The sequence below is a fragment of the Phragmites australis genome, chromosome 6 (genome assembly GCF_958298935.1).
Source record: "Phragmites australis chromosome 6, lpPhrAust1.1, whole genome shotgun sequence".
NCBI classification, from domain to species: domain Eukaryota; kingdom Viridiplantae; phylum Streptophyta; class Magnoliopsida; order Poales; family Poaceae; genus Phragmites; species Phragmites australis.
The window spans coordinates 20,120,189-20,134,221 of NC_084926.1; positions in this window are offsets into that span (position 1 = coordinate 20,120,189).

Sequence of the window (14,033 nt, forward strand, 5' to 3'; positions counted from 1 at the left end):
CCGCATATGAAATTTACTTAACCATGTGGTCGCATCCTTGCTAACATCCAAATACATAATCCTTGGAGTCGGGCTACTTATAAGTGTATATTATGGATTAAGTCTTGCGAGTACCTTCATACCCACGCTACTATTTTAGGTGCTACCGACGAGGAGGAGTTGGTCTTTGGCTACTTCACGCCTGCCGAGGGTGGTGGTGGGCAGGAGTAGGAAACTACTCTAAGGTCATGCTTTTGTGATGGAGTCTAAGGGCATATGGCTCCATCCTTCTTTTATTGTATAGCCTTTAGTCTTTTGCTGTGTAGTTTCTTTTATTGGTTAGTAGTTGAGTTGGTTTTTTTTCTCTTCCTAGCTCTCTTTTGTTGTAAATTTTAATAACTTGGTAAATGCATAATAACTTGTAATGTAATGTTAATTACTCGCTCTTTATTAACCTGTGTTGTGATGTTAAATGTTGGACATGCATGTGTTCCGATCTTATGCACAAAACACGTGCCGGGACTACCGGGATAGTATTTTGATTAGTCATGAGAGTCATGATTAAAGAAATAATTGACTTAATGACTAATTGGAATACTGTTTTGATGGTTCCTCACAGCGTGGTATCAGAGCCTAGTTTAATGAAGTAGCCTAAACATGCTTAAGACATAGGTTAGTAAGAGGGTCAAACCCACTAAGCAACCCACTAAAGTTTCCTTTATGCCTCATGATTAATAAGTATGAACTTACTATACTATGCCCCTAAGTGTAACGTATGCTTGGTTGATTCACTTGGATTGTTTATTTATGCATTGTGTCATTCCCTAGTATGATGCATTTGCTAATCATGTTGCTTTGATGCATCCCGATAGAGGCAAATATCGGGGCCTCAACTGGTGCGAGGTAGGTGCTCGGTGTGTCTCGTATGGTGATGGTACGGGAAGTGAATACGTTAGCAATAACGTATGAATATCCATCATATGATGGTAGATATGGTCATCTACCCATGTGATAATTACATGGGGTGTCCCGTAAGGTGATGGTACAGTTAGTGAAAACATGGGCAACTACGTATAAAATGTCGCTTATGCTGCAAGTTGACAAGCACCGTTCGCGCAAATGCTTATTCTTTTTGTGCGAAGGGTGATGTAAGTGATTGGGATGATTGTGGAGAGAGATGCACTCGAGAAAGAACCGTGTAGGTAAAGGGTCGAGCATGCTTTCATATTTTGTTTTTGTTTTGCACTATACCTTTGAACATGCATATTCCACTAATATATGATGCCTTGGTATGCATCACATGTTTGGATCCGACTGGTGCCAATCTATTGGTAATGGACTCCAAAAGGGATAGATACCATTTTGGGAATGAATTGGCTCACCAAGAATAAGGCTGTCATTGATTGTGCTCAATGGACCATCACCCTTGTTGGTCTATCCAACGCCTAGATTCATTTGAAGCTTAAGGATGTCGATCCTTGCCTTTATGCCTTGAAGGTTGTCACAACCACGGACCTCCTAGATATTCTAGTCGTCTGTGAATTTCCTTATGTCTTCCCAAAAGAAATGCTAGGAATGCCACCCGACCAAACATTGGAGTTCTCCATTGAGTTATTGCCTGGTACGGCCCTAATCTCAAAGAGGTCTTATCAAATGCCGCTAAATGAGTTAGCAGAATTGAAGAAGCAAATTCAGAAATTGCTTGCAAAGGGTTTCATAGCTCCTCACCTCGGGGATGCCCGGTGCTCTTTGTCAAGAAGAAAGATGGTACTTTGTGGTTGTGTGTTGATTACCGTCCGTTGAATGTGGTCACAATCAAGAACAAGTATACACTCCCTCAAATTGATATTATGTTCGATCAATTGACCAGTGCCTTGGTCTTTTCCAAGATTGACTTGAGATTGGGCTGTCACCAAATAAAGGTCCGACTGGAGGATATTCTAAAGACGACTTTCTCTACTCGTTATGAGCTTTATGAGTTCACTGTTATGTCCTTCGGCTTGACTAATGCACCAGCATTCTTCATGTATCTGATGAACACGGTCTTCATGGAGAACTTGACAAGTTTGTCGTGGTTATCATCGATGATATTCTCATCTACTCCAAGATCAAAGAAGAGCATTCTAAGCACCTTCGAGTTGTTCTTGGCCACCCTCGAGACCACCAACTCTACACCAAGTTCGGCAAGTATGAGTTCTGGCTCAAAAAAGTCACTTTTCTGGGGCATGTTTTATCCGTGAACGGTGTTGCAATTGAACTGAGCAAGGTGCAGGATGTGCTTAATTAGGTGCAGCCCAGAAGTGTCACTGACATCCGGAGTTTTCTCAAACTTGCGGGTTATTACCGCTGGTTGATCGAGTACTTCTCCAAGATGGCCAAGCCCATGATCGAATTGTTGAAGAAGAATGTCAAGTTTGAATGGTCCGAGGAGTGTGAAGCAGCTTTCCAGACTTGGCAGTCTCGTCTCACCATTGCGCCAATTCTAGCACAACCGGATGTTCACAAGAGTTTTGATGTCTATTGTGATGCCTCTCGCTTTGGACTCGGTTGTGTTCTCATGCAAGAAGCACACATGGTCGCCAACGCTTCACGCCAATTGAAGCCACATGAGGACAATTATCCCACATATGATCTAGAATTTGCAGCAGTAGTGCACAACCTGAAGATTTGGCGTCACTATCTCCTCGAAAATATGTGCAACATTTATACTGACCAAAATAGCCTCAAGTATATTTTCACCCAAGCCGACCTCAACATGAGGCAAAGGAGATGGCTCGAGTTGATCAAGGACTATGAGTTGGAGGTCCACTATCACCCGAGCAAGGCAAACGTTGTTGCCGATGCCATGAGTCGGAGGCTCAGTGCAATTGTCTTAAGGTTTTGCCCAGAACTACCACACTTTGTGACGATTTCAGAAGGCTTAGGCTTGAGATGTGTCCAGATGGATTTCTTGCAAATTTGGAGATCAAATCCACCCTCCTGGATCAAATCAAGGAAGCTTAGAAGCAAGACAAATGAATGGAGAATATACGTGATAAGATCAAGGAGTGACAAGCCAAATGCTTCACCTTGGACGATGAAGATGTCTTGTGGTTCGAGAAGAGCCTAGTGGTCCCTAAATTCTCGGAGCTCAGAAAGAAGGTTCTGGATGAAGCTCATGATTCCTTGCTATCCATTCATCCTGGGAGCACAAAAATGTACCAAGACCTTGAGCCCAGGTTCTGGTAGACTCACATGAAGTGAGAGATCGCTCGATATGTTTCTGAGTGTGATGTCTACCGAAGGGTGAAGACCAAGCACCTTAAGCCAGCTGGTACGCTCCAGCCCGTATCCATTCCCTCCTGGAAGTGGGTGGAGATCGGTATGGACTTCATTACCGGATTACCTAAAACATCTCACGGGTATGACTCAATTTGGGTCATTGTGGACCAGTTGACCAAGTTAGCTCATTTTTTGCCTGTCAAGACCACATACTCAGTCAAGCAATATGCGGAGTTGTATCTCACTTGAATTATTTGCCTTCATGGAATTCCGAAGAAGATTGTCTCCGATAGAGGCACTCAGTTCACCTCTCATTTTTGGAAGACCTTCATGAAGCCATGGTAACCCAGCTCTTCCATAGCACCGCATATCATTCTCAGACTGAAGGTCCAACTGAGAGGGTGAATCAAATTCTAGAGGACATGCTCCGAGCTTGTGTTGCCACGTATGGGAAGAAGTTGGAGATTTGCTTGCCATTTGCGAAATTCTCGTACAACAGTAGCCATCAAGCAAGCATTGGAACATCGTCATTTTGGGCTCTCTATGACCGAAGATGCCAAACATCGTTGAATTGGTCCAAATCCAGTGAAAGAGCTCTTCTAGGCCCGGATTTGGTCAAAGAGGCAGAAGAGCATGTTTTGTCTATTCGCAAGTGTCTTCTCACGGCTCAGTCTTGTCAGAAGGGCTATTCCGATCGCCGTCGGTGCGAACTTATGTTCAAAATTGGAGACTTTGTCTATCTTAAGGTTTCTCCTCTCTGAGGAACACAATGCTTCCGAATGAATGGAAAATTAGCACCTCGTTATGTGGACCCTTTTCGGATTGTTGGCCGGCGTGGTGAAGTGGCTTATCAGTTAGAACTACCTCCATCCCTCTCCATCGTACACAACATATTTCATGTCTCAAAATTGAAGAAATCCCTTCGAGTCCCCACCGAAGTCATTGAAGTGGCGATTCAAGAATTGCAACGAGATCTATCTTATTGCGAGCATCCAATTCATATTCTTGATGAAGATGAACAGAAGAAGCGATGTCAAGCTATTAAGTTCCTCAAGGTTCAATGGAGTAATCACTCTGAAGATGAAGCAACATGGGAACGTGAAGATCGGTTTTGTGCCGATTATCTTGAGTTCTTCTCCCACCTGTGAGTGCTACTTTAGTATTGTTCCTCACAACATGACATATTGATATTCTCGAAATCTTTCTGTTATTGCATCAATAATTAGGTTCCAAGATTCATCGTACTTTTCCCCAACCCGTACTGAATCTCGGGACAAGATTCTTTTAAGGGGGAGATTTGTCACATCCCAAATCCGTAATTACGTAATTAAGCATAATCATGTCACTAAGCATCATGATCATCATGTTTATTGTTAAGTATTTTGGATTGCTTGCTATCTCAATTGGTGTTTTTATTTTTGTTAGGCATTTTGAAAATAACTAACGTTAGACTTTTTGTTAGTTTAAGTATCACTTAGAAGTTAATCGCTGCACAAGTTGTTATAATTTAGCAGCAGTTATTAGCTTCTCTCTCTCTTGCGAGTGGGACCCACCATTGGTCAGCCTCACCCTCCTCTCTTTTCCCCCTGTGCACCCACCCCTCTCCACCTCAGCTCACTCCCTCTCTCCCACCTCACTAACTCACTCTCTTGCTCTCTCTCTCTCTCTCTCTCTCTCTCTCTCTCTCTCTCTCTCTCTCTCTCTCAGCAGGACAGAGCAAAGGCAATAGCCCCTCTCTTCTCCCTCAAGCACTCTCTCCATTTTTTCTCCCAAAATCCCGCCCAAGGAGCGAGAAACGAGATTTGCATGTCACTCTACGACATTCCCCAGCTCTCTAGCTCTCCATCCATCTAATTCTTAATCACATGAATGAAGGTTTGGAGGATTGCAATCAAATTTTTCACCCTTGTTGTTCTGCAACTTTCAACAAGTTTGCTCTCCCTTCTCCAAATGTTTTCCTTCGGTTCTTCCCCAAATTGACATCCTCAAGCCTTGGCAAAGGACCTTGGATACGTACCCTAGGGTTTCCATGATAACATCGCAAGTTTTAGCTCGATTTTGGTTGAATTTTTCAACAACAATGGAAGATTAGCAAAGGAATGTCATGTTCTTGAGGCATTAGAGATGGAAAGAAGGTTTGGATGAGATAGCTAGTAAATCGAGGGTGTAGAGTGAGTGTATTAGGTTTAGAACCAATGGATTAGTGCCATTGCATGTTTATGTGGTTTAGATTTCAACATGCAAGTCGATTCGATCGATGAATCATCGCAAACAATTGTTCTGCAGAACTTTGGAGAGTCTGGATATCCCAGAGAAAATCTAGAAATCTGGAGAGTTCAGAGAATTATGTGGAGACTCCAGAAAAATCCAGAGAGTCCGGAGATTTGTCCATATATTCCAGATTACTTTCCGACGATGTTTACATTGTAAACTTTTGTTGTTTCTTTGTATGTTTTGTACTTTTAGCTTGATGTTATGATGCATCCACTACTGATATGCATCATGCAGCATATTTTATTGCATCACTTTCATGCTCATCATTGCACACGTTCTTCTTTAGTGAACAAAGGATCGGAGGGTGACGTGGGCATGATTGAGGGCGATCCAGGGGTTGTTTTTGTTGCTTGTGAAGCTAATCAACAAGGCAAGCATCTAAGCATTTTCATCCCATTACTTTAGATCATATATTATGTCAATTCAGAAGTTATGCTTTATATATGTTTGCATGTCAATGAGTCTTATGTCGGGTTTTGGGTTAGATCCTATTTGTTGCATTACCCTCCCTTGACATTGTTTATCGCTTGATCCTTTCTAACCTAGGTTGTTCATGTCACATATGGTCTAACTTAAAAAGAATTTGTTATGCTTAGCATGGCTTAGGTCCTTGATAGAAATCGAGCGGTGGTTCGGCCATCGTTCATGAGCTTAGGGCTTACTTTGTATCACAAAGATAATGATGATGGAGGATGGTGTAAACTAGAGAGGATGAGCCGAGATTCGGGCAAGCAATAAGGATGGCTTAAGAAGGGAGTCTCGCATGCTATAGTCCCACTTGAATCGATTAAGCACCGTCTGTTGTTGCGGTTTTCTTTAGCACTTGTTTGTACTTACCATGTATCTGTATATGGGATGGATGAGCTGAATACCTTATGTAGCTATGATCTTTTGACGTGCTAGTCTTGAGTTTTATCGGTATAATAGGCTTGGAAGGGGTATCTAGTTTGTTCTAGGAGTAGTTCTAGATGACCCCCACATACTGAGGCACATGTTCAAACGGTTGGGGCTTATTTGGGAAAGGTTGACATGTGTACAACCTTGTGTGGACCTGTGTGGTCACGCAAGTCGTATGGTCCTCAAGTCGTGTGAGTAATGGAGTACCCCCTGCAGGGTGTAAAACAATTTGAATTGCCATGCTCTTGGTTATGAGCACGATTATGTCCATTTGCATCAATCGTAGAGTTCCAGTTGTGGTTATGATGGCATGTTCAGAAATGTTTGGTGATGTTGTTGAAGTTTGATACGGTTCAAGTTATAATTATGGTATGGTAATGATCTTAGGATAGAAGGGTGTTTATGGTTAGGTGTAGATGCTTACACTTGAGTCAAAATTTCTCTTGCATATGAAATTCACTTAACCTTGTGGTCGAGTCCTTGCTAATTATCCAAATTGCATTCTCCTTAGAGTTGGGCTATTTGTAAGTGCCCATTATAGATTAAGTCTTGTGAGTACCTTTGTACTCACATGCTTTGTTGCTTTTTAGGTAAAGAAGATTTAGTTTTTGGCTACTTTACGCCCGCTAACGTTGGCGACAGGCAGGAGTAGTGCTATTCTACTCGTGTGTTGTTATTTTGTTGTGGTGCCTTAGGGCAATGGCGCTACCCATCTTTTGTTGTTATGTAACTCTATTTGCCGCGTAGTTACTCTAACAATGTTTGGTTTATGCTTTTGTTATAAAGTTAATCTACTTAAAAACTTGTAACATAATTTAATTACTAACTCTTTATTATGTCTTGTGATGATGTGCTTGTTGTAAAAGTGTGTGTTCCGATCTTAGGCACAAAACACATGTCGGGACTACCGAGGTGATATTCTGGTTAATCATTGTAGTCATGATTACACAAATGATCTACTTAATGATTAATTAGAATATTATCTAAAAGTTCCTCACACCAACCCTGGTAAAATCCATGCCATCATAGAAATGTCACCCCCACTGATGCGAATGGGGTCCAGCGCCTAGCCAACTGCCTCACAGCCCTTAGCCGTTTTCTCGACAAGTCCACTGAGCACAACCTTCCATTCTTCAAAATGCCATGGGGCTCTGAACCTTTTAGATGGATGGTGGAGTGCCAGGCCACCTTTGAGGCCCTCAAGGCACACCTCTCCGACCTCAATACACTAGCTATACCCTTTCCCGGCAAAGGACTCCTCTTGTACTTATCCGCCTCTGCCTCCACTGTAAGAGAGGTACTCGTGCAAGAGGAGGAGAGTGAGGGCCTTTCTGGGCAAAAGGCGGTCTACTATATTTCAGAGGCCCTAGCTGGGGCCAAAATGCACCACATCGAGCTTGAGAAGATGGCATACGCACTCCTGATGGCCTCGCGCAAGCTCCAACATTATTTCCTCGCCCATGACATCACAATACCAACCTCGTACCCACTGGGTGACATGTTCCGTAATCACGAGGTGACAGGACATATAAACAAGTAGGCTGTGGAATTAGCACCCTTCGCAGTGAAGTTTGTGGCTCGGTCGGCCATCAAGTCACAAAACCTGGCTGACTTCGTCGCCGAATGGACTCTCATCCCCCCAACGCAGGGTTCCCAGCAACCCCACCCCAAGATATATGGATGATATACACCGACGACACATATGGGTCCACCGACGCAGGGACCGGAGTAGTCCTCATCTCCCTGACTAGCTAGCGAGCTACGTTCTCCACCCGCTTGGAATTCAAGAAAACCAACAACATCACCGAATACAAAGCTGTCCTCTTGGGACTCCAGAAGTCCCGAGCCTTAGGAGCCGCCAGGCTTCTCGGTAAGATAGACTCTCATATTGTTGTTGGGCACATTGACAAGAGCTTCTAGGCTCTGCATCCAGACCTGGTGAAGTACCTCGAAGCCATACACAAAGCCGAGATATCCTTCCACGGCATCTCAGCGTGAAGAATACCATGCACGGATAACCAAGAGGCTGATGCCCTAGTGAAAGCTGCTGCTGGGAGTGAAGCCCTTCCAGAGGGGGCCTTCTTCGAAGTCCTCCGCAATGCAGTGGCAGGTACCCTCGACTAGGCTGCCTCCACCATCCTCCGCATTATACCCCAAGAGTAGAGGGCCACACTCCTCTCTTTCCTAAATGGAATAGAGGAGCCTGACAACATTGTCGAACTTCACCACACCAGGTAACATGCCAGAAGGTTACCTCCTAGTCGACGGAGCCCTCTACAAGGCTGGAGCCTACATTCCCTCCTTCACTATGTTGCCAAGGAATAGGGGCCAACCTCCTTTGACAAATCCACGAGGCCTCTGCAGCAGCCACCTCGCGCCTCGAGCCCTCACCGGCAAGGCACTTCGCCAGGGGCTATACTGGCCCATTATCATGACTAATGTGGAGCAACTCAACTGCACCTGCTAAGGATGCCAGTGGATGGGGCGCCGAAGCCACTGGCCTCTGACACCTTTGTAGCCAATCGCTCCCGTTTGGCCCCTGGCACGTTGAGGAATGGATTTGATCAGCCTACTCCCTCATACCATGGGAAACCTATGGTATGATGTGGTAGCCCTGGAGTACTTATCCAAATGGACCGAGGTTGAACCCCTCACAACAACCACATCCAAAAACATCCAGAAATTCTTCTAGAAAAACATCGTATGCCACTTTGGCATTCCGTGTCAACTCACTGTGGACAATGGGACACAATTTGACTCTGGCCCGTTCTGGGAGTTTTGCACCGAACTCAGTATTGAACTATGCTTCGCATCAGTTCACCATCCATAGTCCAACAGGGTAATTGAGTGCGCCAACGGCAACATCCCCTTATGCCTTAACAAACATCCTATGAGTTGAGGAGCTACCGAAGGTCCTATGGTCCCTCCGCACCATGGTCATGCATCCCACTGGCTTCACCCCCTTCCGCCTCTTATTTGGCAATGAGGCCATGACTCCAACAGAAATCAACGGACGCTCCCTATGGGTAGAACTCCCAGAGACCACTGGAGAAAGGGAACTCTCCCTTGACCTCGTCGAGGGAACAAGGCTCCATGCTATCCAGAACCTTGATGACTACATCGTCGAGACCAAGGCATGGTATAATCCCAAGGGTTGTGCTGCCAACCTTCGCACCCGGAGACTTTGTCCTCCAGCATGCACTGGCTCCGAGCAAACTACGGAACAAATAGGAAGGCCCTACCTCATCCTTGAATCCAACAAGCCTGGCTCCTATCTCTTAGCAAACATAGAAGGGACCCACCTCGAGCACACTTGGAATGCGAAGGCACTCCGTAAATACTATGTGTAGAAAACCTCCTTTGATATATGTAAGGAGGGAGCTGATATGTGAAAGCAACAATGTATCCAGGCAATACATGGAACATTACCCAAGTCTTTCCCAGCTACCTTGACCTCGAAGGACTCGGTCGTGTTTAGGCTCCAACTCCCCACCACCCAGAAAACCAGGACATGTAATGTGTGTGGCATGACTCAAAGAAAACAGGTGTTCCAGAAAGAAATGATCAAAAGGAGATGTCTAAAAGATTCATAGAAATCACCACGCTGGTAGTTTGTGCATCCAGAGGACACATACATAAGCAGGTCAACCCTTCGAGTTCCTGGCTTTCAAAAAACTATGAGGCCCTAAGGGTGAAGCAGCCGCTTCAGACGCATCCCGCCTCGAAGGCTGATGTAGTAGCCAGCCCCTGAGCCACCATAGCCATCAAAAGATGAAGACGAATATGAATTGGGGGACTCTTCCTTGGCCTTCTCCTTCACCTCCTCCTCCCCCTTCTCCTCCTCGTCGGCCTCCTTCTCCAAGAGATCCCAGTCAATCTCCTTGTTAGCGTCAAAGATGTTGTTGATTTCGACTAGAGAGACCGCTCAGGTTGGAGATAGGGGTGGAATGGTTGGAGGCACTCCCCTCTAGAAGGATGGAAGCAACAAGAGGCAAGCCAAATCAGATCTTGGATGCAGGCCCTTGGGAGCGCTGCCCATGTTGGCGCTACTGCCAGTGGAGTCAACGCCAGTGTCAAGGGTGCACCCGCTCCTGGAGTGGAAGGAGACGTCATGATTAAACTAAGGAGGATCGCTCTCTTACTCAAACTAGATGGCTACATAGGTAAACCTCTGGTTATAAAGCCCACCAGCTCAACCATCCAATGGGAGAGTTCCGAGGCTTTTTCATTTACTTCTTTGGGGGCACATGGCAATACCTCAGTCAGCCCCACATACACGTGCATGCATCCTACACCCATGACCTAGTTTTTTGTACACACGTCCCATCATAGTTATTGCTCAAATTGCTTTCAATGCTTGCAAAGTGCAACAAGCGCAAGACCCCAGGAGTTGGGCGAAAGCGGTTCCTCTAACATAGCCTCACCCCGTGATGCTGGAAGCCTACCCACATAATAGAGACCACATCGCAGGGCCAGTACGATGGTAAAATCTCACTTGTGTCAGATGTGCTACCATTATTTTGGATCATCATGTCTCTACGCCAGGAAAAATAGCAGAATATCTCACCACCACAAGGGATCTCTACTGTGACGGTTCAAGGCATGCAAGACACAAGCCTCGGTCACGTTGAGCTACAAACCCTTCTCCACCAAAAAGGCAACATGCCTCGGTCGTGTCAAAGTACAAACCCTCCACCACTTGCCTCGAGATCCAAAACCCTCCGCACCTCGAAGGCATCGGCCTCGGTCGCATCGAGATCCAAACCCTCCCCCATATGCATCGAGGTCCAAGTCACTCCCCCATATGCGTCGAGGTCCAAGACCTCCACCACAGGCATCGAGGTCAAAAACCCTCCACACCTTGAAGGCGTCATCCTCGGTTACATTGAGGTCTAAACCCTCTACCATAGGCATCGAGGTCCAAAACCCACCGCACCTCGAAGGTATCAGCCCAGTCGCATCAAGGTCAAACCATCCACCACATGCGCCGAGGTCCAAAACCCTCTGCACCTCGAAGGCATTAGCCTCAGTCACATCAAGGTTCAACCCTGCACCATATGCATCAAGGTCCAAAACCCTTCGCACCTCAAAGGCATCGACCTCGGTCGTGTCGAGGTCCAAACCCTCCATCATATGCGTCAAGGTCCAGACCCTTTGTCACATGCGTCGAGGCCCAAAACCCTCTACACCTCAAAGACATTGACCTTGGTCATGTTGAAGTCAAACCCTCCGCCATATGCGCCGAGCTCCAAATCCTCCGCCACACACATTGAGGTCCACAACCCTCTGCACCTCGAAGGCGTCAACCTCGACTGCATCGGTCAAACCCTTTGCCATATGTGTCGAGATCCAAACCCTCCGCCATAAACATCGAGGTCCAAAACCCTCCATACTTCAAAGGCATTGGCCTCGGTCGTGTCAAGGTCCAAATATTTCACCACATGTGTTGAGGTTCAAAACCCTCCGCACCTCGAAGGCATCGGCCTCGGTCGCGTTGAGGTCAAACCCCCCGCCATTTGTGTCAAGGTCTAAACCCTCCGCCACATGTGTCGAGGTCCAAAACCCTCCGCACCTCGAATGCATCAAGCTCAATCATGTCAAGGTTCAACCCTTCGCCACAAGCATCAAGGTACAAAATCCTTCACACCTCAAAGGAATCAGCCTTGGTTGCGTCGAGGTCCAAACCTTCCGCACCTCAAAGGCATCAGCCTCGGTCACATCGAGGCCAAACCCTCCATCACATGCATCGAGGTCAAACCCTCCACCATATGCATTGAGGTCCAAACCATCTGCCACAGGTGTCGAGGTCTAAAACTTTCGCAGCTCAAAGGTATGGGCCTCGGTCGCATCAAGGTCCAAACCCTTTGCCACATGCATCAAGGTCCCAAAGGCTTCACAACTCGAAGGCATCCACCTCGATCGCGTCAAGCCTCATCGAGGTATAAATGTATTCAATCATAGATGCGAGGCCTACTCCCCCTAGTCACACCTAACACACCTAAGTGTACCTCTAGTCACACCCTCTGGCCACTAACGACCACAAGATGCGAGGGGGCTGAGAAATGGGAGGCAACTGGAGTGCCAATGCAAGCAAGATTAAAGGGAGGAAAGGGAAGCAAATCCAAAGTATTAAAAAAATTTATTATTATATAATGGGTATATACATTGTACTAGGCAATATGCCTTACAATCAATCCAGGCCTAACAAGCGTGCTAAACCACCACGCGTCCCCGAAGCACGACAAGATGCGGAGTTACATCTCTTCTCACCAGAGCCTCCCTCTGCATTCCTGTAGCGGTGCGCAGAGTAATTACATAGGTACCCTCAACGCAAAGACTGATTGCCAAAGATAGAATATTCCTGAACCCAAGGCAACGAAGGTTCCACCTGGAAGGGGTAGGAGTTGAAGGCCGTAAAATCTAGCTCCTCCGATAACAATGATGCTTCTATAACCTCTGCATCCTCCATCTTTATCTGAGCCATGATGTCCTCAAGGATATAGCTGGCACCAATCTGTTAGAACCCCAAGGGAGAATAGAACGCCGAGAGTCATGTGGGCTGGCAGCCTCAAAGACCCTCCACCACTCGTCTACCCCTATGAAACTTGGGCCAGCCTCTGAAGTAGAAGCGGTAGGGTCCTCCGACTGCACCTTAACAAAGATATCGGCAACCAACTCTGGGTCCACGCATTCTTGGGAATTATGAGGAATGATGAAGTGCTCTTGCCTCAAGGAAGATAGCGCAAGCCTGGAGGATCATGGCATGTTGGGCCCTCCTCTGTAAGTGGCAGCCCGAGCACTTGGAAATGTTCCCAATGCCTTGGGTCGCCAAACCTGAATGCACAAATCTTGCTCAAAGGTTAGTCATATGGCAAGCACATTCCAGCAACATATACAGATAAGTGGATAAAAGCTTGAAGGGGGCATAGCTCCATAAGTTCAGCGAGCGCAGTAAAGATACACGAAGTAGGAGGGACAAATTAACATGCTAGGCCTCCGACCCCCTGTAGAAAAAGAAGAGAAACAAAAGATAAAGCCTACTCAGGTCTACACCTCCTAAGGCCGATCCTGCAGAGCAACGCCCACATGCGCTGACTATTCTTGCGAAGCAATGTCTGGATGAGGAGGCCATCTAGGTGGCAGCAGTGTGTCAGAGGAGGTGTCTGGATGCAGAGCCTAAACTCCCGAACAGGGAGCCCCTCGGGCACCTGACTTCACACTTTCTACTATGAAACACAATGTCGTAGGCTGGCTATGCCTCGCCCATACTCCCTGGTGAAAGCCGTCCAAAGCGGCGTGAATCTGCACCGAAGGTGCCTCGGGTCATACATTCTCAATAATGAAACTTTGGTTCGACTGATCTAACGCACTAATCTAGAGGACCCCTGCTCAGTGCAGAAGCGCCAGCTAGAGCACTAAGGCCACATGAATTCTTGAGTTAGTGTAGGCCTTGACAGCTCTGGTCACCACCCCTGCCACGGACTGGAGCTAATGGAGTGTTGGGACCAGGACATCCAAGCCAGAGGGAAATGGTAAGCCCTTAGCCCCAAGGCCGCCCAAGGCACTTTTAACGGCATGAGCCACCTCGTAGCATGCTCATCCAGCCCTTGGCACTCCGCACG